Genomic DNA, 25,082 nt, shown 5'->3' with positions numbered 1-25,082 from the left:
AGCCCTGTGTTGTTTACCATCACAGAGCTCTCTTCTGTCATTCAGCCGATCAGGAGGTGCTGGCCATCAATCATTGGCCGGGACCTGTTGATTGGCGTGTGCTGGTGCGAATGGCAGCAAAGTCTTTCGGATCTGCTGGAAAAAAGCAGCGACGTACAGGTACCTGATTGTGCCTGTATGGGCCGACCCGCCACAGTAAATGTACTGTGTAGACATGTGTAATTTGTTACCTTACCAATTCACTTTCGGACTAAATTTGTCATATTTGTTAATTCGGGAGCATCCGAATGAACGAAAGACTCTTTTGATTAATGCGTACGAAAATGAATTGTCAGAAAGAACGAAAATCTGAACGAACAAAGTTACGAATTATCTGAAGTAATGAATGACAATCATAACAAATGGAACGGAACGAACATGAATGCATCCGAAGTTACAAATTATCCGAAGTAATGAATGCCGCGTCTAAACTAATGGAATGTAACGAATACGAATGCATTTGAAGATACGAATTATCCAAAGCAACGATTGCCGCAACTAAACAAATGGAACGAAACTAATACGAATGCATCCAAAGTTACGAATTATCGAAGTAACGAATGCCACATCTACAGTGGATGGAACGAATGCCACATCTAGATGGATGGAATGGAACGAATACGAATGCATCCAAAGTTACAAATTATACGAAGTAACGAATGCCATATCTAAACGAATGGAACGTAATGAATATGAATGCATCCAAAGTTATGAATTATTTGAAGTAATGAATGCTGCATCTAAACAAATGGAACATAACGAATACGAATGCATCCAAAGTTACGAATTATCCGAAGTAATGAATGCCAATCATAACTAAAGGAACTGAACGAATACGAATTCACTGGAAGACACAAATTATCCGTATTAACAAATGCCGCATCTACAAACCCGATTCCAAAAAAGTTGGGACACTGTACAAATTGTGAGTAAAAAAGGAATGGACTAATTTACAAATCTCATAAACTTATATTTTATTCACAATATAATAGAGATAACATATCAAATGTTGAAAGTGAGATATTTTGAAATGTCATGCCAAATATTGGCTAATTTTGGATTTCATGAGAGCTACACATTCCAAAAATGTTGGGACAGGTAGCAATAAGAGGCCGGAAAAGTTAAATGTACATATAAGGAACAGCTGGAGGACCAATTTGCTCTTTATTAGGTCAATTGGCGACATGATTGAGTATAAAAAGAGCCTCTCAGAGTGGCAGTGTCTCTAAGAAGTAAAGATGGGCAGAGGATCACCAATTCCCCCAATGCTACGGCGAAAAATAGTGGAGCAATATCAGAAAGGAGTTTCTCAGAGAAAAATTGCAAAGAGTTTGAAGCTCTCATCATCTACAGTGCATAATATCATCCAAAGATTCAGAGAATCTGGAACAATCTCTGTGTGTAAGGGTCAAGGCCGGAAAACCATACTGGATAACGGTGATCTTCGGGCCCTTAGACGGCACTGCATCACATACAGGAATTCTACTGTAATGGAAATCACAACATGGGCTCAGGAATACTTCCAGAAAACATTGTCGTTGAATACAATCCACCGTGCCATTCGCCGTTGCCAACTAAAACTCTATAGGTCAAAAAAGAAGCCATATCTAAACATGATCCAGAAGCGCAGGCGTTTTCTCTGGGCCAAGGCTCATTTAAAATGGTCTGTGGCAAAGTGGAAAACTGTTCTGTGGTCAGACGAATCAAAATTTGAAGTTCTTCTTGGAAAACTGGGATGCCATGTCATCCGGACTAAAGAGGACAAGGACAACCCAAGTTGTTAACAGCGCTCCTTTCAGAAGCCTGCATCTCTGATGGTATGGGGTTGCATGAGTGCGTGTGGCATGGGCAGCTTACACATCTGGAAAGGCACCATCAATGCTGAAAGGTATATCCAAGTTCTAGAACAACATATGTTCCCATCCAGACGTCGTCTCTTTCAGGGAAGAACTTGCATTTTCCAACATGACAATGCCAGACCACATACTGCATCAATTACAACATCATGGCTGCGTAGAAGAAGGATCCGGGTACTGAAATGGCCAGCCTGCAGTCCAGATCTTCACCCATAGAAAGCATTTGGTGCATCATAAAAAAAAACGCAACAAAGAGCAAGACAGCTAAGACAGTTGAGCAACTAGAAGCCTGTATTAGACAAGAATGGGACAACATTCCTATTCCTAAACTTGACCAACTTGTCTCCTCAGTCCCCAGACGTTTGCAGACTGTTATAAAAAGAAGAGGGGATGCCACACAGTGGTAAACATGGCCTTGTCCCAACTTTTTTGAGATGTGTTGATGCCATGAAATTTAAAATCAACTTATTTTTCCCTTAAAATGATAAATTTTCTCAGTTTAATCATTTGATATGTCATCTATGTTGTATTCTGAATAAAATATTGAAATTTGAAACTTCAACATCATTGCATTCTGTTTTTATTCACAATTTGTACAGTGTCCCAACTTTTTTGGAATCGGGTTTGTAAATGAATGGAACGGAACGAATATGAATGCATCCAAAGTTTTGAATGATCCGAAGTAACGAATGCCAATCATAACTAGTGGATCAAAACAAATACGAATGCATCCGAAGTTATGAATGATCCAATGTAATGAATGCTGCATCTAAACGAATGAAAAGGAACTAATACGAATGCATCCAAAGTAAGGAATGATCCGATGTAATGAATGCTGCATCTAAACGAATGGAACGGAACGAATACGAATGCATCTAAAGTTACGAATTATCAGGATCCCTGTGTTCATTACTAACAGAACAGTGGTCAGTGCCGGCGGCAATCGAGGCCGCTGGACCTGCAGATCCTTCCCCTGTGGCAAATCCCTCTCGCGGTCCCGGGAAGCAAAACGTGGTTTCGCGGGAAGGAGCTGACCTGCCGCAGTATATGTACAGTGGCTGGTCGGCAAGTGGTTAACAGGAAGTCAGATTGCAGCAGCGAAAAAAGGAATTTGGAGGAGGGTGAGAGCAATAGGAAGGACTTTCTTGAGTTAAGAATACATACTTAAATAGATTTTTTTCCTTAAACCAGAGTTTGGTGTCACTTTAACTTCATCTAGCGAGTTGATCATATGGAGGAACACGGGAACAGATTGGTGATACATTATGTATAGGAGCATGGTGGCAGTGTGAGTGACTGTTACAGCATAACGTATCAGAGATTAGAGGCAGAGCACAGCTCCCATGCAGTTAGTTGATCCGTCTTCTATAAATAGCCCATGTTTAATGGAACATGACGGCTCCGATCTGCAAAATGTCAGGTGAGAAAAACAGCCGACAAAACAAGATTGGATTTACTAAATACTAAAGCGACTGAGCGACATTACAAGGCCTGGCACACTTGCCTTGCATGAGTTTACTTTACACTAGGCAATCAATCCGCATGGAGTTTGTATGCCCTCCTCTTGTTTGATATGGGTTTCCTACCTTAGCCCAAAACCATGGGTTGCCCAAACTTTTTGGATAGAGTAGAGAAGGGTTAAAGCTGGCCTTACACTTCTAATTGATGCCCCCCTTCCCAAAATGCTGCATAGAAGTATGGTGGGAAAAAATAGGTAATACGCTTACCTTTCATCGACTTCCTCCCAAAGCACCTTGGCAAGGGTGATGTCACCCTGCTTCCAGCCAGATCTCAGAAAATGTTTATGTAGCACCTTCCTAGTGTAGAGTAGGCTGCTAGATACATTTATTTAGCTCCATCAGGGGCTGATTAATTAGGGGCTGCTCGGTGTTTTGATGGTTGCCGCTCTGTTACGTTACCCAGTTTTCTAGATGATTCTAGAAGTATAGTGGGAGCCTGAATATTTATGGAACTCCAGCCGTTTGCAGGGCCGTTTGCAGGGCTGAACTGCCATGAGAACGAGTGAGTGACATACAGTAAGGTGGTGGAATTCCTCCCCAAAAACAGGTTTGTACCTATCCCATCTGGAGAAGAAGCAAGATGGGACCTGGGACAGCTTGGCGAGAACAGCCATGCAATGTAGACCTCTTACAGTTGGCGTAGTCGGCAGGACAGGATAAAAATGAGAATGTGCTGCAATACCATAAAAATACACAACAATAATATCCAATGTATTTGTGGAACGATATAGCAATAAAGTAAAATATCTGCGTTATTCTGTGATATAACAAAAAAAAAAATGAAACGGTCATCCAAGAACTATTGTTGTGTCTAATAAAGTCATGAACTTCTATGAAATCCAGTGACAAAGCATTTCAAGGAATTGAAGTTGTGTGAAAGTTGGAACCTCCACCAAAGTGAACTCCTTTAGGTGTGCTCTCACCTCAATATGTGAATCTTTACAACAAAGGTAAAATCACGCTGCAATATGATTAATCAGATCTATACATCCCCAGTTTGATCATCCCCAAACTGGGTCCTGTTATCTCCTCTGGGACTCTGATAATTATCAACAGCTCAGGTGGTGGGTGGATGGATCAGTATCATTCACGTACTCAAAAAACAATAGAAACCAGCATAGTGCTCACTGTATTTTTATAAGTAAAGCCAAAAGAAAAATGCCACTTGCATTTTATAAGAAGAGCAAAGGGCATATATCACTTTAAAATCCACTGTTCAGTGTTGGTGGAGCGGATAGCTGAGGATATATAAAGTCAAAGACATTCTTTATTCCAGGTCAGGCCAGAAATAAGTATGGAGGTGGGCCTCGGGCCAGGAAAGTGAGTGACACAAGATGGCAGACTTCCTCCCTAAAGATGTGACTATCCCATCTGGAGAAGAAGCAGGACTTAACATGGGATAGCTTGGCACGAACAACCGTGCAATCTAGGCCCTTTAATATAAAACTATTATATTGCATCTTACCAATAGTGGCTTAGTGGAAGTTGCCATGATTGCCTGTTTGTTGTTGCTCACATATTGCTGGGATTGCCCTTAGCTGCCCTTGTATTGTCATGACTATTCATTTACCTAGTATTGCTGTGTTGTCGCTCACACATTGTCATGCTTGCCTTTCTGTTGCTCATATATTATCAGGACTGGTAGTGTATTGCTCACACATTGCCTCAATTCCCCTTTTACATGCCACTGTATTGTCATAATTGCCCATTTGCTTCCTTGGTGTTGCTGTTTTATTGCCCACATATTGTTATAACTGCTTATTGCTCATATATAATTACGAGTGGCAGTGTTTTGATCACATACTGCCTCAATTCCTCCTTTAGATGCCATTATATTCTTATGATTGCCCATTTGTTTCCGTGGTATTGCTGTTTTGTTGCCCACGTATTGTTATAACTGCCTGTTACTCATATATACTGAAAAAAATTATAAACGCAACACTTTTGTTTTTTCCCCCATTTTTCATGAGCTGAACTCAAAGATCTAAGACTTTTTCTATGTACACAAAAGGCCTATTTCTCTCTAATATTGTTCACAAATCTGTGTAAATCTGTCTTAGTGAGCGCTTCTCCTTTGCCGAGATAATCCATCCACTTCACAGGTGTGGCATATCAAGATACTGATTAGACAGCATGATTATTCCACAGGTGTGCCTTAGGCTGGCCACAATAAAAGGCCACTCTAAAATGTCCAGTTTTATCACACAGCACAATGCCACAGATGTCACAAGTTTTGAGAGAGCGTGAAATTGGCATGCTGACTGCAGGAATGTCCCCCAGAACGTGAATTGAATGTTCATTTCTCCACCATAAGCCGTCTTCAAAGGCGTTTCAGAGAATTTGGCAGTACATCCAACCGGCCTTCCAGCCGCAGACCACGTGTAACCACACCTGCCCAGGACCTCCACATCCAGCATCTTCACCTCCAAGATCGTCTGAGACCGGCCACCCGGACAGCTCCTGCAACAATCAGCTTGCATAACCAAAGAGTTTCTGCACAAACTGTCAGAAATCATCTCAGGGAAGCTCATCTGCATGCTCATTGTCCTCATCGGGTCTCCACCTGACTGCAGTTCGTCAACGTAACCAACTTGAGTGGGCAAATGCTCACATTCCATGGTGTCTGCCACTTTGGAGAGGTGTTCTCTTCACGGATGAATCCCCGTTTTCTTAGATCTTTAAGTTCAGCTATGAAAAATGGGGGCAAAAACAAGTGTTGCGTTTATAATTTTGTTCAGTATATTATCACAAGTGGCAGTGTATTGATCACATATTGCCTCAATTCCTCCTTTAGGTGCCATTGTATTGTCATGATTGCCCATTTGTTTCCTAGGTATTGCAGTTTTGTTGCCCATGTATTGTTATAACTGCCTGTTGCTCATAAATAATCACGGGTGGCAGTGTACTGCTCATATACTGCTTCAAACCTCCCTTTAGATGCCATTGTATTGTCATGATTGCCCATTTGTTTCCTAGGTATTGCAGTTTTGTTGCCCATGTATTGTTATAACTGCCTGTTGCTCATAAATAATCACGGGTGGCAGTGTATTGCTCATATACTGCTTCAAACCTCCCTTTAAATGCCATTGTATTGTCATGATTGCCCATTTGTTTCCTAGGTATTGCTGTTTTGTTGCCCACATATTGTTATAACTGCCTGTTGCTCATAAATAATCACGAGTGGCAGTGTATTGCTTATATACTGCTTCAAACCCCTCTTTAGATGCCATTGTATTGTCATGATTGCCCATTTGTTTCCTAGGTATTGCAGTTTTGTTGCCCACGTATTGTTATAACTGCCTGTTGCTCATAAATAATCACGAGTGGCAGTGTATTGCTCATATACTGCTTCAAACCCCCCTTTAGATGCCATTGTATTGTCATGATTGCCCATTTGTTTCCTAGGTATTGCAGTTTTGTTGCCCACGTATTGTTATAACTGCCTGTAGCTCATAAATAATCAGGAGTGGCAGTGTATTGCTCATTTACTGCTTCAAACCCCCCCCCCCCCCTTTAGATGCCATTATATTGTCATGATTGCCCATTTGTTTCCTAGGTATTGCAGTTTTGTTGCCCATGTATTGTTATAACTGCCTGTTGCTCATAAATAATCACGAGTGGCAGTGAATTGCTCATTTACTGCTTCAAACCCCTCTTTAGATACCATTGTATTGTCATGATTGCCCATTTAAGTGCCTAATATTTTAACATTTGCCTATGCTGTTCCCTTTTATTCCTATGATTGCTGATTTATTAGCCTTATTTTTTTTAAATTTGCCTATGCTTTTCCCTTTTATTCATATGATTGCCCATTTATTACCCTCGTTTTGTAATGATCGCCATTCTGCTATATAGTAGCCCAGTTTGTTGTGCTCTGAGGCCATCTGAGTAAATATGGGACCAAGTCAGTCTTGTATGTTTAATAGCCCATATTATTGTAACATACTCCTCCCTTAAAAGCCTATGACTACCTTAAAAAACAATAATAATTACATACAATGCAGTTCCATTCAGCAGTAAATAATTTCCCTTAAACACAAAATATCATGAATCAGAAGCTTGTTTTCAGTTACAGGGCACAATGTCATTTCAAACTATGGCTGCAAATTGCCTGCTATTGCTATTAGGTTCGCAATTTGTCCTGATTATAGTCCCGCCTTGAGATCTAAAATCCTTCGTGACGAACACTGGTGGCCACATACAGCTGCCAAATTTCCTTGCAGGTGAATGGAAGCCACTCAGAAATAAATGTCTCCCTGACAACCAGAATAAAATCATTTGACCCCCCCGGGGTATTTACTGTTATACATTCCTACTGCGACAGACAGGTGCATTGCCCGCTATTCTTGTAGTAGGGTTTGGCCCTGTGGTGTCCCATCTGTGAACTCTACCTTCATCGTGGTTTTGTTAAAAAAAAAAAAAAAATGGCCAAGAGGCAGAGAGAATGGAAAAATGCTAAAAATGCTGCTCACACAGCCTGAAACAACGGATATCAGAACAAAAACTGAGAGAATTTTTTTTTCCTGTTTTTTTTCTGTTGTCTGGTATTTTTTGCTTCCCATCTCTCCCCTGTCTTTAAGGGCTCGTTCAGATGTGCGCCCGGGGGAGGGGGTAAAAGCAGACGGTTGAGCTGTCTCCTGACTGCCCACCTAAACAAGGGCATACAGCCGCTCAGGGCTGTACACGTACAGTGGCAACAATTAAATGGCATGTCGCATTTGGAGGGTGGTGCTGCTACCGAATGTGACCCGTCCAAGTTGCGGCAAGGTGGGTCGCCATTTTTAAATTAAAGTGGTAGTAAACTTAAAAAAAACCAAAAAACTGTTCTTTGCAAGGTAAAGGCACAACGTGCTAGTATGAATTGCATACTAGCACATTATAAAAGACTTACCTTGAAACGATGCCCTCCAGCGGCACGCTGTCACCGCTGCAGAGGCTTCCAGAGGTTCCCGCACCTGAGAACAACCCCAAAATTGCGGGAGAGGGGTAGTGACCAGGGATGAGTGCATTGATTTGGGTAAAATTGAGGGGGCACAGAAAAAGAGGGGAGAGAAAGAGGGGAGTTGGAAAGGGAGGGTGGGAGGGAGAGGGGGCAGAATGGAGAAGGGGCTGTTACATAGTTACATAGTTAATCTGGTTGAAAAAAGTCCATCCAGTTCAACCAACAAAGAAAGAAACACGCACACAAATAGAAAACCTCCAGCGGGTGAAACATGTTGGAGGGAGTTCTCCTATGGGTAGGAGACCAAGCTGAAGCCATTTTTTACCTAGAGGAATTCACTATATGCCGGGGCAGTGCGCAAACAGACGCTGTTTTGTTGTAGTCCTCTATGTGCCTGACGAGCCAGCATTTAATTCTACCAGCCCCTGCAAACATTGTGGCCAGTCAGTTAGGATAACAGATTGGGCATTCGGGCGATATCAATTTTATTTGTGTTTTATGCTCCTGAAGGTTCTGGTCTGTGATGTCACTTCATGCTTGGTGGAACACACGCTGGCACCAAAATGGCTCAAATTCCAGTGGAGTGGCACTCCTATTTAAAGTGGCAGGAAGGGCACAACACCATGTTTAAGGGGAGGAATGCAGTGGATTCAAGGTGACAGAAGCACTTTGGATATTGCGATTCAGGTCTAGAAGATTAATTCTATTGCACCTCTTGTCCAACACACTTTATAGTAGTGACAGGAGGTGTGAGGACACAGAATGGCACCAGGGCTGATGTAGTGAGTAGAGCCAGCTGCTGGTGAGGGGTAGGCGGGTGTCAGTGGTTGACAGTGAGGGATGTCACTTGAGTGTCAGTGTTTGGGGGATGTCAGTGGTTTTGGTGGTCAGTGTCAGTCTTGGGTGTCGGTGGTTAGGGTAGATCAGTGTCAGTTTTGGGTGTCAGTGGTTGGGGTTAAGCGGGTGTCAGTGTTTGGGGTTGGACAGACAATAAGGGCCAGTTCACACCACAGTTCACACTGCGTTCCAGATGAGTTTGTGCGTTCGGGATGTATTTCTGTATGCACGTTTACATGTGTTTTTGATGCTTTTTTTATGCATTCCAGTGCATTTTTTCTTCATCTCAGTTCAGGACATGTGCATTATAGTGCATTTTTGATGGTTTCCGGTATGTTTTTTATTTTTTCCTTATCTCAATTCAATCAGGACATGTGTGTTCTGGTGTATTTATGCCCTTTCCGATGTGTTTTGTCGCATTCCAGATATTTTGAAACAGAAAAAAATGGGCAACTGTTTGTGTGTATATACACTACTCAAAAAAAAATAAATGAACGCTTCGAAAACACATCAGATCTCAATGGGGAGAAATCTCATCCTGGATATCTATACTGGTTGGGACTGGGTAATGTGTTAGGAAGGAAAGCATGCCACATCATCTTATGGCAATTAAATGATCACCCTACAGAGGGCTGAATTCATAGACACCCCGAAAATCAAAGTGAAAAAATGATGCAACAGGCTGGTCCATTTTTCTTATATTTCATTGCAGCAACTCAAAATGGTACTCAGTAGTTTGTATGGCCTCAATGTGTTTGTATGCCTGCCTGACAACGACGGAGCAGATCCTAATGAGACGACGGATGGTGTCCTGGGGTATTTCCTCCCAGATCTGGACCAGGGCATCACTGGGCTCCTGAACCGACTGAGGTGCAACCTGTTGGCATCAGATGGACCCAAACATAATGTCCCAGATGTGTTCTATTGGATTTAGGTCAGTCGAGCGTGGGGGCCATTCAATGGTATCAATTGCTTATCCTCCATGAACTGGCTGCATACTCTCACCACATGAGGTCGGGCATTGTCCTGCACCAGGAGGAACCCAGGACCCACTGCACCAGCGTAGGGTCTGAAAATGGGTCCAAAGGAAACTCCTGGGATATTGATCTGGTCAGTTAAGTAGCAGATGGGGTTGTTAATCAGTTTTAGTTGCTTTGATGTTAATGAAATTAACAACAGGTGCACTAGATGAGCAACAATTAGATGACCCCTAAAACAGGAATGGTTTTACAGGTAGAGGCCACTGACTCTTTTTTCCCCTAATTATCTTTTCTGACTGTTTATCACTAGTTTTGCATTTGGCTAGGGTAAGTGTCACTACTGATAGCATGAGGCCATACCTGGACCCTATAGAGGTTGCACAGGCAGTCCAACTCCTCCAGGATGGTACATCAATATGTGCCATTTCCAGAAGGTTTGCTGTGTCTCCCAGCACAGTCTCAAGAGCATGGAGGAGATTCCAGGAGACAGGTAGTTATTCTAGGAGAGCTGGACAGGGCCGTAGAAGGTCCATAACCCATCAGCAGGACCGATATCTGCTCCTTTGTGGAAAGAGGAACAGTATGAGCGCTGCCAGAGCCCTACAAAATGACCTCCAGCAGGCCACTGGTGTGAATGTCTCTGACCAAACAATCAGAAACAGACTTCATGATGGTGACTTGAGGGTCAGACGTCCTCTAGTGAGCCCTGTGCTCACTGCCCAGCACCGTGCAGTTTGATTGCCATTTGCCATTGAACACCAGAATTGGCAGGTCCACCACTGGCGCCGTGTGCTTTTCACAGATGAGGGCAGGTTCACCCTGAGCATGTGACTGACGTGAAAGAGTCTGGAGAAGCCGTGGAAAACGTTATGCTGCCTGTATTATCATTCAGCATGACCAGTTTGGTGGTGGGTTAGTGATGGTCTGGGGAGGCAAATCCATGGAGGGACACACAGACCTCTACAGGCTAGACCAGGGTTTCTCAACTAGGTTTCCTCCCGAGGTTGCTAGGGGTTCCTTGAGCAATGGGCAATTTCTGCCTCTCCGATAAGTTTCCAATGACACCATTGTTCCTTTTAGCTATCTGTAAGGGGGTAATTCTTCCCAATGATGACAAGAGTAAGGAGCATTCTTCCCACTGACTGTCACACTAATGTGTCATGAGTTGTAGATTTTTAATTTCTAGCAGGGGTTCCCCGAGACCAGAAATTTATTTCAAGGTTTGCTCTGTGTTGAAAAGTTTGAGAAAGACTGGGCTAGACAATGGCACCTTCACTGCCAATAGGTATCTGGGATGAAATCATTGGACCCATTGTCAGACCCTACGCTGGTGCAGTGGGCCCTGGGTTTCTACTGGTACACGATATAATGCCCGGCCTCATGCCACAAGAGTATGCAGACAGTTCCTGGAGGATTAAGGAATTGATACCATTGAATGGCCCCCCACGCCTGACCTAAATCCAATAGAACACCTCTGGGACATTATTTTTCGGTCCATCTGACACCGCCAGGTTGCACCTCAGTCTGTTCAGGAGCTCAGTTATGCCCTGGTCCAAATCTGGGAGGAAATACCCCAGGACACCATCTGTTGTCTCATTAGGAGCATGCCCCGATGTCGTCAGGCATGCATACAAACACGTGGGGGCCATACAAACTACTAAAGGACCATTTTGAGTTGCTGCAATGCAATTTCAGCAAAATGGACTAACCTGCTGCATCATTTTTTTACTTTGATTTTTGGGGGGTCTTTGAATTCAGCCCTCTGTAGGGTGATAATTTTCATTTCCATCAAACGATGTGACATCCTTTCCTTCCTAACACATTACCCAGTCCATACCAGTATAGATATCTGGCATGAGATTTTTCCCCATTGAGATCTAAAGTGTTTTCAGTGTTCCTTTCATTTTTTGGAGCAGTGCATATATAATATAATAGGTGAGTGTAGACTTCTCCTGGGTCATGTGATCACACACACTGAGCTCAGTATATATAATATAATAGGTGAGTGTAGACTTCTCCTGGGTCATGTGATCACACACTGAGCTCAGTATATATAATATAATAAGTGAGTGTAGGCTTCTCCTGAGTCATGTGATCACACACATTGAGCTCAGTATATATAATATAATAGGTGAATGTAGACTTCTCCTGGGTCATGTGATCACACACTGAGCTCAGTATATATAATATAATAGGTGAGTGTAGACTTCTCCTGGGTCATGTGATCACACACACTGAGCTCAGTATATATAATATAATAGGTGAGTGTAGGCTTCTCCTGGGTCATGTGATCACACACACTGAGCTCAGTATATATAATATAATAGGTGAGTGGAGACTTCTCCTGGGTCATGTGATCACACACTGAGCTCAGTATATATAATATAATAGGTGAGTGTAGGCTTCTCCTGGGTCATGTGATCACACACACTGAGCTCAGTATATATAATATAATAGGTGAGTGAGTGTAGACTTCTTGGGTCATGTGATCACACACTGAGCTCAGTATATATAATATAATAGGTGAGTATAGACTTCTTGGGTCATGTGATCACACACTGAGCTCAGTATATATAATATAATAGGTGAGTGTAGACTTCTCCTGGGTCATGTGATCACACACTGAGCTCAGTATATATAATATAATAGGTGAGTATAGACTTCTTGGGTCATGTGATCACACACTGAGCTCAGTATATATAATATAATAGGTGAGTGTAGACTTCTCCTGAGTCATGTGATCACACACTGAGCTCAGTATATATAATATAATAGGTGAGTGTAGACTTCTCCTGAGTCATGTGATCACACACTGAGCTCAGTATATATAATATAATAGGTGAGTGTAGGCTTCTCCTGGGTCATGTGATCACACACATTGAGCTCAGTATATATAATATAATAGGTGAGTGTAGACTTCTCCTGGGTCATGTGATCACACACTGAGCTCAGTATATATAATATAATAGGTGAGTGTAGACTTCTCCTGAGTCATGTGATCACACACTGAGCTCAGTATATATAATATAATAGATGAGTGTAGGCTTCTCCTGGGTCATGTGATCACACACATTGAGCTCAGTATATATAATATAATAGGTGAGTGTAGGCTTCTCCTGGGTCATGTGATCACACACTGAGCTCAGTATATATAATATAATAGATGAGTTTAGACTTCTCCTGGGTCATGTGATCACACACTGAGCTCAGTATATATAATATAATAGGTGAGTGTAGACTTCTCCTGGGTCATGTGATCACACACATTGAGCTCAGTATATATAATATAATAGGTGAGTGTAGACTTCTCCTGGGTCATGTGATCACACACATTGAGCTCAGTATATATAATATAATAGGTGAGTGTAGACTTCTCCTGAGTCATGTGATCACACACTGAGCTCAGTATATATAATATAATAGATGAGTGTAGGCTTCTCCTGGGTCATGTGATCACACACTGAGCTCAGTATATATAATATAATAGGTGAATGTAGACTTCTCCTGGGTCATGTGATCACACACTGAGCTCAGTATATATAATATAATAGATGAGTGTAGGCTTCTCCTGGGTCATGTGATCACACACTGAGCTCAGTATATATAATATAATAGGTGAATGTAGACTTCTCCTGGGTCATGTGATCACACACTGAGCTCAGTATATATAATATAATAGGTGAGTGTAGACTTCTCCTGGGTCATGTGATCACACACTGAGCTCAGTATATATAATATAATAGGTGAATGTAGACTTCTCCTGGGTCATGTGATCACACACTGAGCTCAGTATATATAATATAATAGGTGAATGTAGACTTCTCCTGGGTCATGTGATCACACACTGAGCTCAGTATATATAATATAATAGGTGAGTGTAGACTTCTCCTGGGTCATGTGATCACACACTGAGCTCAGTATATATAATATAATAGGTGAGTGAGTGTAGACTTCTCCTGGGTCATGTGATCACACATCAATGACCCTCTCCAGCTCTACTGACACTGCAGAACAGCCCCTGACAAGCCCCGCCCACTCTCTCGGAGTAGAGGACTACACTTCCCGGCGTGCTCTGGGCTCCACGTGGTGCGGGTTGTGGGCGGTCCGGTGACGTCACGGCCGTGCATCCTCTGTCAGGCTCCTCCAGTGTCAGTGTGCGGCGGGCGGCCCTTCCGGGCAGTGGCTTCTGTTCTTCTGGGGTGAGTAGAGATTGGGGGGACCCCGGAGGAGGGTGGCTCTTGGGTGCGGGTACTGTGCTCTGTCATTGTCCTCTGTCTGGAACTTTCAGGGGGGAAGGTAAATAAAGAGGACCTGTCAGGGGGTGGTCAGTGGTGATGGTGCTCTGAGGCTCTGCATGCCTCCTGCCTCCCAGGTGTGACATGGGCAGCTACTACCATTGTGTGTGACAGGGGCACCTTGTACCATGGAGGGGGGTGCTGACCCCCCCCCCCCCCCCCCTCACCTTCCTGCTGACCAATCAGCCTGCCTCATCATTACTTGTATGTGTCCTCCATTGTGTGGGTGACAGGGACACTTTGTACCATGGAGGGGGGGGGGGGGGTGCTGACCCTGTGACCCCCCCCACCTTTCTGCTGACCAATCAGCCTGCCTCATCATTAGTTGTATGTGTCCTCCATTATATGGTGACCGGTACTCTTGTGAGGAGGGGAGGGGTCAGTGCTGGACTTCAGTCGTTGTCCCTGGTAGGAAGGTAAAGGTGCCCCCCAACTGGGCAGAATAGGCTTTATTTGTGTTCATTAGATGCACTGACGCGTTTCGGGCCCCCCTTTCATAATTATACATTTCACAGACCCCCTTCATCAGACTCATAGAAGATTAACCCCTTCATCTGAACCCCCCCCCCCAATCTCTGCTATGGGCCTGAATATTCTGCTATAACTTTGTCATTACTGAACCCCTTCCTGAAGGCCCTTTAACCTTCCGCCATGACTTCCCGATCCTGGGATTGGCCATCCAATGATCCTGCCGGCCAATCATAACCACAGACTGGGACTTGTCTATGGCAGTGCGATCTGTACACTGGGCTGCCATAGACACATACAGGCATCGTGTAGCCGGTAATGCCTACCCTCACCCATGTTTGTATTTTTATATATATATATATATATATATATATATATGTGTGTGTGTGTGTATGTATATGTGTGTGTGTTTTATTTATATATATATATATATATATATATATGTGTGTGTTTTATATATATATATATATACACACACACACAGATTGTAAGCTCCTTGAGGGCAGGGACTGATGTGAATGTGTAATGTATATGTAAAGCGCTGCGTAAATTGACAATGCTTTAGAAGTACCTGAAATAAATAATAATATATACACACACCGCCACTTTATTAGGTGCACATTGCTAGTCCCGGGTTGGATCCTTTTTTGCCTTCAGAACTGCCTTCATTCTTCGTGGCATAGATTCTACAAGGTGTTGGAATTCCTCAGAGATTTTGCTCCATAGTGACAATGATAGGATCACACAGTTGTTGCAGATTTGTTGGCTGCACATCCATGATGTGAATCTCCCGTTCCACCACATCCCAAAGGTGCTCTATTGGATGAGATGTGGTGAATGTGGAGGCCATTGGAGGACAGTGACCTCATTGTCATGTTCAGGAAACCAGTGGTGAGATGATTGGAGCTTTGTGACATGGTGCATTATCCTGCTGGAAGGAGCCATCAGAAGATGGGGACACTGTAGTCATAAAGGGATGGACATGGTCAGCAACAATACTCAGGTAGGCCCTGGGGTTTAAATGACGCTCAGCTGGTATTAAGGGGTCCAAAGTGTGCCAAGAAAATATCCCCCACACCATTACACCGCCACCACCAGCCTGAACCGGTGATACAAGGCAGGATGGATCCATGCTTTCATGTTGTTTACACCAAATTCTGACCCCAACATCTGAATGTCACAGATGAAATAGAGACTCATCAGATCAGGCAAAGTTTTTCCAATCTTCTATTGTCCAACTTTAGTGATCCTGTGTGAATTGTAGCCTGAGTTCCTTAGCTGACAGGAGTGGCACCCGGCAATGTTGTATCTAGGCCTAGGGCGGCACAAAAAGGGTTCCTCGTCCGCTTGTGTTACACTTTTAGTGTAGTGCCAGTCCTATGGGGCAGACTAGGCAAATCGGTCTTGGTCCCCCCCATAAAGTGACCACACTGCTGCCGGTATGCGGGCAGACAGCATTCTGCAAGCGTCACTTGTAACGCTGCCATGCTTTTCAGCAGAACCCTCATGTCAGGGATATTCCACATTCTTATTGCTCTAACAGTAAAGAAGCCTTTCTGCAATCTAAGGTCAATCTTTTCACAAGATATCCCCAAAAGGAAGCCTTGCTTGCCCTAAACAATAACTGTGTTACTTTGTTATGTTACCCATGTAAACCAAGATGTGTGTGAGGCGCTCAGGCTGTATGGGAATAGGTAAGCCCTGTTGGGCGGAGTGAAATGCGTTGGCTGTATGGCCTGGCGGGGGTCCAGGCTGAGACCGCCATTCACTATCACACAGCAGGCTGTGACTTGATGTGTGGCTCCCGAGACCCCATCACTCTCTACCATGTAACATACACTCATCGGACACTTTATTAGATACACCTGCTTGGTAACACAAACTGCTAATCAGCCAATCACATGGCAGCAACTTAATGCATTTAGGCATCTAGACGTGGTGAAGACGACTTTCTGAAGTTCAAATTGAGCGTTAGAATGGGGAAGAAAGGGGATTTCAGTGACTTTGAACGTGGCATGGTTGTTGGTGCCAGACGGGCTGGTCTAAGTATTTCAGAAACTGCTGATCTACTGGGATTTTCACAGACAACCATCTCTCGGGTTTACAGAGAATGATCCGAAAAATAGAAAATATCCAGTGAGCGGCAGTTGTGTGGAGGAAAATGTCTTGTTGATGTCAGAGGTGAATGAGAAGACTGATTGGAGGTAATAGAAAGGCAACAATAACTCAAATAACCATTCATTACAACCAAGTTATGCAGAATATCATCTCTGAATGCACAGCCTTAAAGCAGATGGGCAGCAGCAGCAGACCCTACTGGGTGCCAGTGGTGTATTTAGGGTTTGTGCTGCCCAAGGCCTGACTAAACTCGTGCACCCCCTAATGTAAATCTTACCAACTGTCAAGGCCACACCCCTTTGTTTTCTTCCCCCTTTACCCTACTGGCCCACGCCTGTCAGCTGACTTTCTCCTCCAGACAGTTTCAGCCTCCCAACATGGCATCGGTCCCTCTGTAGCTGAGGCCCTGGTATTTGTATCTTTCTCCTTCTATCTGAACAATGTTTATAAACAGTGTTACATTGTGTCTCTCTATCTCAGTCTGAACAGTATTTATTTACAATGTTACTTTGTACAGTATGTCTCTATAAACCTTGTTTAGACTGAGATGCAAAGTAGCATTGTTTATAAACATTTCTCAGACATCAGACAAACAATGCTACTTCATATCTCAGTCTGAACAAGGTTTACAATTAATGTTACTTTGTATCTCTCCCTCATGCCTAAGCAGTGTGTATAAACAATGTTACTTTGTATCTCTCTCTCTCGTCTGAACAGTGATGATACACAATGTTTGTTTTTTGCATTTATCCCACGTCTGAACAGTGTTGATAAACAATGTTACTTTGCATCTCTCTATAAACACTGTTCAAACGGGATAGAGATGCAAAGTAACATTGTTTATCAACACTGTTCAGACGTGGGATAAATGCAAAAAACAAACATTGTGTATCATCACTGTTCAGACGAAAGAGAGAGAGAGAGAGATACAAAGTAACATTGTTTATAAACATTATTCAGACACAAGACAAAAAGATACAGTTGTGTTCAAAAGTTTGTATACCCTTGAAGAGTTGGTAACATACAGTATGTACCATTTTTCAATCTGTATTTAACTGAAGTAATAACAGAATGACATAATCATAAAACAAAACATGGCAACAAGTAAACCAATGCAATGCCACCTGTTCAGAAGTCTGCATACCCTTAATTCTTAATACTGTGTTTTGCCCCCTTTAGCATCAATGACAGCGTGCAGTCTTTAGTAACAGTTGTCTGAGGCCCCTAAGCAGGTGGTAGAGCTGCCCATTCATCTTAGTAAAATGCCTCCAGGTCATGTAAAGTCTTTGGTCCTCTTGTATGAACCACGCTTTTGAGATCTTCCCTGAGTGGCTCCATGATATTAAGGTCAGGGGACTCTGATGGCCACTCCAGAACCTTCAACTTTTTCTGCTGTAACCACTGGAGGGCCAACTTGACCTTGTGCTTAGGGTCATTGCCATGCTGGAAAGTCCAAGAGCGTCCCATGTGCAGCTTTCATGCAGAAGAATGCAAATTGTCTGCCAGTATTATCTGATAGCATACTGCATTCATCTTGCCATCAATTTTCACACGCTTCCTCGTGCCTTTTAGAGATCACACACCCCCAAAACATCAGTGAGCCACCACCATGCTTCACAGTAGGGATGGTATTCTTGTCACTATAGGCTTTGTTGTTCCTTCTCCATGGTTGTGACTATAAAGCTCTATTTTGGTCTCAACTCCAGATTACAGCGTGCCAGAAGCTGTGAGGTGTGTCAAAGTATTGTCAGGCATATTGTAACCGGGATTTTTTTGTGGCATTGGCGCAGTAAAGGCGGCTTTCTGACATTTTTGTATCGTTGTAGTGTGCTCATTCAAACAACCGCACCGTCTTTTTCCAGACCAACCTGTATTTCTCCTGAGGTTTCCCGTGGGTTTTCTCTGTATCCTGAAGAAATATTTTGGCAGCTCTGGCTGCAATTTTTCTTGGTCTACCTTGACCTTGGCTTGGTATCAAGAGATGCCCACATTTACCATTTCTTAAGTGATTGAACAGTACTGACTGACATATTCAAGGATATGCATATCTTTTTATATCCTTTTCCATTGTTCTAAAGTTCCATTACCTTGTTACACTGGTCTTTTGACAGTTCTTTTCTGCTCCCCATAGCTCAGTATCTAGCCTTCTTAGTGCATCCACGTGAAAGCCACAGATGTGGGAAATTAACCTTTAATTGCCATTTTAACCTGTGTGTGTCACCCTGTGTGTCTGTACCAAGGCCAAACGTCTAGGACAGTGATGGCGAACCTTGGCACCCCAGATGTTTTGGAACTACATTTCCCATAATGCTCAAATACACTGCAGAGTGCATGAGAATCATGGGAAATGTAGTTTCAAAACATCTGGGGTGCCAAGGTTTGCCATCACTGATCTAGGGGATGGAAATTTTTGACCAGGTCCCTTTGGGTGATTTCTGTTATGATTTTACAAAGAAGCCAAACAAATATGTGATAATAAAGGGCTTCATGTGATCCCTATCCTTAACCACTTTAGCCCCGCTCACATGGAGGCTACTGCGGCAAAGTGCCGCGATCCCGTCCAGCGACGTAGACCTACGTCGCTGGACTCCGCCCCTTGTGGGCGGCGCTCGCGCCCCGCCGGAGGCTCGCTCCCACTGTGTTCATTCACAGCGGGAGTCGGGCCAGGGGAGGAGCAGCGGCGATTGCCGCTGCTCTGCCCCGATCGTCGGGGATCGAGTCTGGAGATCTGCCCGCTGTGTGTAAACAGAGCGGGCGGATCTCCTCAGTGACAGGGACTGACAGATCGGAGTGTTCAGCATAGCTGGACATGCGATCTGTCCCTGACTCACACAGTCACCCCCCCCCCCCCCACATGTCAGTAAGCACCAGGCATACATTAACCCCTCCCTCTCCAATAAAATTAACCCCTTCCCTGCCAGTGTCATTTTTACAGTAACAGTGCATATATATAGCACTGATTACTGTAGAAATGTCACTGGTACCCCCAAAAGTGTCAAAAATGTCAGTCAAGGGACAGATCTGTCCGCCGCAATGTCGCAGTCCCGCAAAAAAAATCGCAGATCACCGCCATTGCGCGTTAAAAAAAAAAACACCAAAAATGACAGAAAACGTTCCCTTTGTTAGTAAACGCAATAACTTTTGCGCAAACCAATCAAAATACGCTTATTGTGATTTTTTTTTTTTTTACTAAACATAGGTAGCAGAAAACAAATTGGCCAAAAATTAAAAAAAAATTTGATTTTTACATTTTTTTTTGGGGGGAATTTCATATAAAAAAATGTGAAAAATATTATTTTTTCAAAATAAACGCTCTTTTTTTGTTTATAGCGCAAAAAGTAAAAATCGCACAGGTGATCAAATACCACCAAAAGAAAGCTCTGTTTGTGGGAAAAAAAGGACGTAAATTTCGTTTGGGTACGGCGTCGCACGACCGCGCAATTGTCAGTTGAAGTCGCACAGCGCCGAATCGCAAAAAGTGGCCTGGACGAAAGACAGCAAAATGCTCCGGTGGTAAAGTGGTTAAATAAGACAGTTCTTATCAGTCATATCTTCAGTATCAATGCCAAAAATGTCACAATTTCTGCCAGGGTATGCAAACTTTTTGAGCAAAACTGTACAAAGTAATATTGTTTATAAACATTGTTCAGACACAAGATCGAAACATACAAAGTAACAATGTTTATAAACACTGACCAGACATATGATAGAGATACAAAGTAAGGAAGATGAGAGATAACTAATGTTACTTTGTATCTCTGTATCTTTTCCCACATTGTTTATAAACACTGTTCAGACAGGAGAAAGAGAGAATGCTATGCTGACTGCGTGGGCTGGCTATACATCAGAGGTAAGAACAGTGGGGGGGGGGGGGTGTTTTACTTTTTCATTTTCCCTCATCACTTTAACGTTACCTTCTCTTTTGAGCTGTCTTTTTTCTCCCCCCCCCACCTTTAATCTAGTAGTTTTAGGGGGGGGGGGGTGTTGTGTAAGTAAGACAAGTGTGGAAGTATTGCTATGTAAAGGGCTGTAATAGCAGTGATCTCTAGCAGTCTCATGTAATGTCTCCACTCTGACTGTCCCATGTCCACGTTATCCAAAAACTGTCACAGCATGGCCATTTTTAGACTAACTCCATCTCTATACCTGCAGACTCTGACTGCTTTCTGTAGTATTACATTTACAGAAACTGATGTGTGGCCCTTTGGTGACGTCAGGGGCCACACTTGGGGCTTGCTATACCAAGTTCGTTGACTGCTACTGTCTTTTATAATATTTATTATGTTAGTGTCAATTTAAAATGTTTAAATCCTCAGCTTTCATTAAAGTGGTTGTAAACCGCTGCACTTTTTTTTTTTTCTTTTTCTTACCTGCAAGGCAAAGGCATAATGTGCTAGTATGAACCTGAAAACTAAGCGTTCCAGTGATGTGATACCATCGCTGGAGGCAGCATCCATCTCTACCCAGTCTTCCTTCCGGGTCTGTGGCTCTGGGACTGGTTGGAGCCGCGATGACGTCACTCCCGCACATGCGCGCAGGAGCCGCCAGTCACGGCACAGGGCGCTGAAGAAACGGCACGTGTGGCCTTTCCTTCAGCGTGCATGCGTAGTGACGTAACTGGCTGCTAGCTGGGTAAATATCTCCTAAACGGTGTATATGTAGGAGATATTTACACTACCTATAGGTAATCCTTAATATTGGGTTATCTATAGGCAAAACTAAAAGATGGAAGTTTACTTCCTCTTTAAACAGATTCACAGCAATCCTTCAATGAAGGCGTCTTGTTCAGGCTCTGCATGTTATAGGGTGTCTAGCCTATCTGGTCTGTGGATGCATTGCAAAAAGGCAGGGGGAATAATGATGAGTGTAATAGAGATGCTGGGAACCAGTATTACCTGTCCAATCAGCACACTTCTGTATCACCAATCACAACCTGGAAATAACACCTGACTGGTAGTGAAGAGATGAACAGGGATCACAAGGATGGATTGGGCTCTCATTAGTTTAGGATGCTTAAAAAGAACCGTGCCTCCTTATATCAAGTGTCTCTGTCAGAGTCCCGCTTTACATCAGATGTCCCCATTAGAGTGCCCCCTTACATCAACTGTCAATATCAGATCCCACTCTACATCAGTTGTCCCCACTGGAGCCCCCTCTTACATCAGTTGTCCCCACTGGAGCCCCCTCTTACATCAGTTGTCCCCACTGGAGACCCCTCTTGCATCAGTTGTCCCCACTGGAGCCCCCTCTTGCATCAGTTGTCCCCACTGGAGCCCCCTCTTGCATCAGTTGTCCCCACTGGAGCCCCCTCTTACATCAGTTGTCCCCACTGGAGCCCCCTCTTACATCAGTTGTCCCCACTGGAGCCCCCACTTACATCAGTTGTCCCCACTGGAGCCCCCTCTTGCATCAGTTGTCCCCACTGGAGCCCCCTCTTGCATCAGTTGTCCCCACTGGAGCCCCCTCTTGCATCAGTTGTCCCCACTGGAGCCCCCTCTTGCATCAGTTGTCCCCACTGGAGCCCCCTCTTGCATCAGTTGTCCCCACTGGAGCCCCCTCTTGCATCAGTTGTCCCCACTGGAGCCCCCTCTTGCATCAGTTGTCCCCACTGGAGCCCCCTCTTGCATCAGTTGTCCCCACAGGAGCCCCCTCTTGCATCAGTTGTCCCCACTGGAGCCCCCTCTTGCATCAGTTGTCCCCACTGGAGCCCCCTCTTGCATCAGTTGTCCCCACTGGAGACCCCCCTCTTGCATCAGTTGTCCCCACTGGAGCCCCCTCTTGCATCAGTTGTCCCCACTGGAGCCCCCTCTTGCATCAGTTGTCCCCACTGGAGACCCCTCTTGCATCAGTTGTCCCCACTGGAGACCCCTCTTGCATCAGTTGTCCCCACTGGAGACCCCTCTTGCATCAGTTGTCCCCACTGGAGACCCCTCTTGCATCAGTTGTCCCCACTGGAGACCCCTCTTGCATCAGTTGTCCCCACTGGAGCCCCCCCTCTTGCATCAGTTGTCCCCACTGGAGCCCCCCCTCTTGCATCAGTTGTCCCCACTGGAGCCCCCCCCTCTTGCATCAGTTGTCCCCACTGGAGCCCCCCCCTCTTGCATCAGTTGTCCCCACTGGAGCCCCCCCCTCTTGCATCAGTTGTCCCCACTGGAGCCCCCCCTCTTGCATCAGTTGTCCCCACTGGAGCCCCCCCTCTTGCATCAGTTGTCCCCACTGGAGCCCCCCCTCTTGCATCAGTTGTCCCCACTGGAGCCCCCCCTCTTGCATCAGTTGTCCCCACTGGAGCCCCCCCTCTTGCATCAGTTGTCCCCACTGGAGCCCCCCCTCTTGCATCAGTTGTCCCCACTGGAGCCCCCCCTCTTGCATCAGTTGTCCCCACTGGAGCCCCCCCTCTTGCATCAGTTGTCCCCACTGGAGCCCCCCCTCTTGCATCAGTTGTCCCCACTGGAGCCCCCCCTCTTGCATCAGTTGTCCCCACTGGAGCCCCCCCTCTTGCATCAGTTGTCCCCACTGGAGCCCCCCCTCTTGCATCAGTTGTCCCCACTGGAGCCCCCCCTCTTGCATCAGTTGTCCCCACTGGAGCCCCCCCCTCTTGCATCAGTTGTCCCCACTGGAGCCCCCCCCTCTTGCATCAGTTGTCCCCACTGGAGCCCCCCCCTCTTGCATCAGTTGTCCCCACTGGAGCCCCCCCCTCTTGCATCAGTTGTCCCCACTGGAGCCCCCCCCTCTTGCATCAGTTGTCCCCACTGGAGCCCCCCCCTCTTGCATCAGTTGTCCCCACTGGAGCCCCCCCCTCTTGCATCAGTTGTCCCCACTGGAGCCCCCCCCTCTTGCATCAGTTGTCCCCACTGGAGCCCCCCCCTCTTGCATCAGTTGTCCCCACTGGAGCCCCCCCCTCTTGCATCAGTTGTCCCCACTGGAGCCCCCCCCTCTTGCATCAGTTGTCCCCACTGGAGCCCCCCCCTCTTGCATCAGTTGTCCCCACTGGAGCCCCCCCCTCTTGCATCAGTTGTCCCCACTGGAGCCCCCCCCTCTTGCATCAGTTGTCCCCACTGGAGCCCCCCCCTCTTGCATCAGTTGTCCCCACTGGAGCCCCCCCCTCTTGCATCAGTTGTCCCCACTGGAGCCCCCCCCTCTTGCATCAGTTGTCCCCACTGGAGCCCCCCCCTCTTGCATCAGTTGTCCCCACTGGAGCCCCCCCCTCTTGCATCAGTTGTCCCCACTGGAGCCCCCCCCTCTTGCATCAGTTGTCCCCACTGGAGCCCCCCCCTCTTGCATCAGTTGTCCCCACTGGAGCCCCCCCCTCTTGCATCAGTTGTCCCCACTGGAGCCCCCCCCTCTTGCATCAGTTGTCCCCACTGGAGCCCCCCCCTCTTGCATCAGTTGTCCCCACTGGAGCCCCCCCCTCTTGCATCAGTTGTCCCCACTGGAGCCCCCCCCTCTTGCATCAGTTGTCCCCACTGGAGCCCCCCCCTCTTGCATCAGTTGTCCCCACTGGAGCCCCCCCCTCTTGCATCAGTTGTCCCCACTGGAGCCCCCCCCTCTTGCATCAGTTGTCCCCACTGGAGCCCCCCCCTCTTGCATCAGTTGTCCCCACTGGAGCCCCCCCCTCTTGCATCAGTTGTCCCCACTGGAGCCCCCCCCTCTTGCATCAGTTGTCCCCACTGGAGCCCCCCCCTCTTGCATCAGTTGTCCCCACTGGAGCCCCCCCCTCTTGCATCAGTTGTCCCCACTGGAGCCCCCCCCTCTTGCATCAGTTGTCCCCACTGGAGCCCCCCCTCTTGCATCAGTTGTCCCCACTGGAGCCCCCCCTCTTGCATCAGTTGTCCCCACTGGAGCCCCCCCTCTTGCATCAGTTGTCCCCACTGGAGCCCCCCCTCTTGCATCAGTTGTCCCCACTGGAGCCCCCCCTCTTGCATCAGTTGTCCCCACTGGAGCCCCCCCTCTTGCATCAGTTGTCCCCACTGGAGCCCCCCCTCTTGCATCAGTTGTCCCCACTGGAGCCCCCCCTCTTGCATCAGTTG

General features: G+C 45.5%; 1 protein-coding gene across 1 annotated transcript in view; it reads left to right on the top strand.

Moving 5' to 3' along the window:
• Window positions 1-14,280: 14,280 nt before the first annotated feature.
• Window positions 14,281-25,082, top strand: part of CTIF (cap binding complex dependent translation initiation factor) — a 419,667-nt gene continuing 408,865 nt past the window's right edge. The window contains exon 1 of the mRNA XM_082254608.1: window positions 14,281-14,373. The gene's annotated coding sequence lies outside the window, so the exon portion shown is untranslated. The remainder of the gene's footprint in view (window positions 14,374-25,082) is intronic.

This window comes from Pelophylax lessonae, assembly GCF_965119305.1.
Source record: "Pelophylax lessonae genome assembly, chromosome: 1".
Classification (NCBI taxonomy): Eukaryota; Metazoa; Chordata; class Amphibia; order Anura; family Ranidae; genus Pelophylax; species Pelophylax lessonae.
This window is presented reverse-complemented; position numbering and strand designations above follow the sequence as displayed.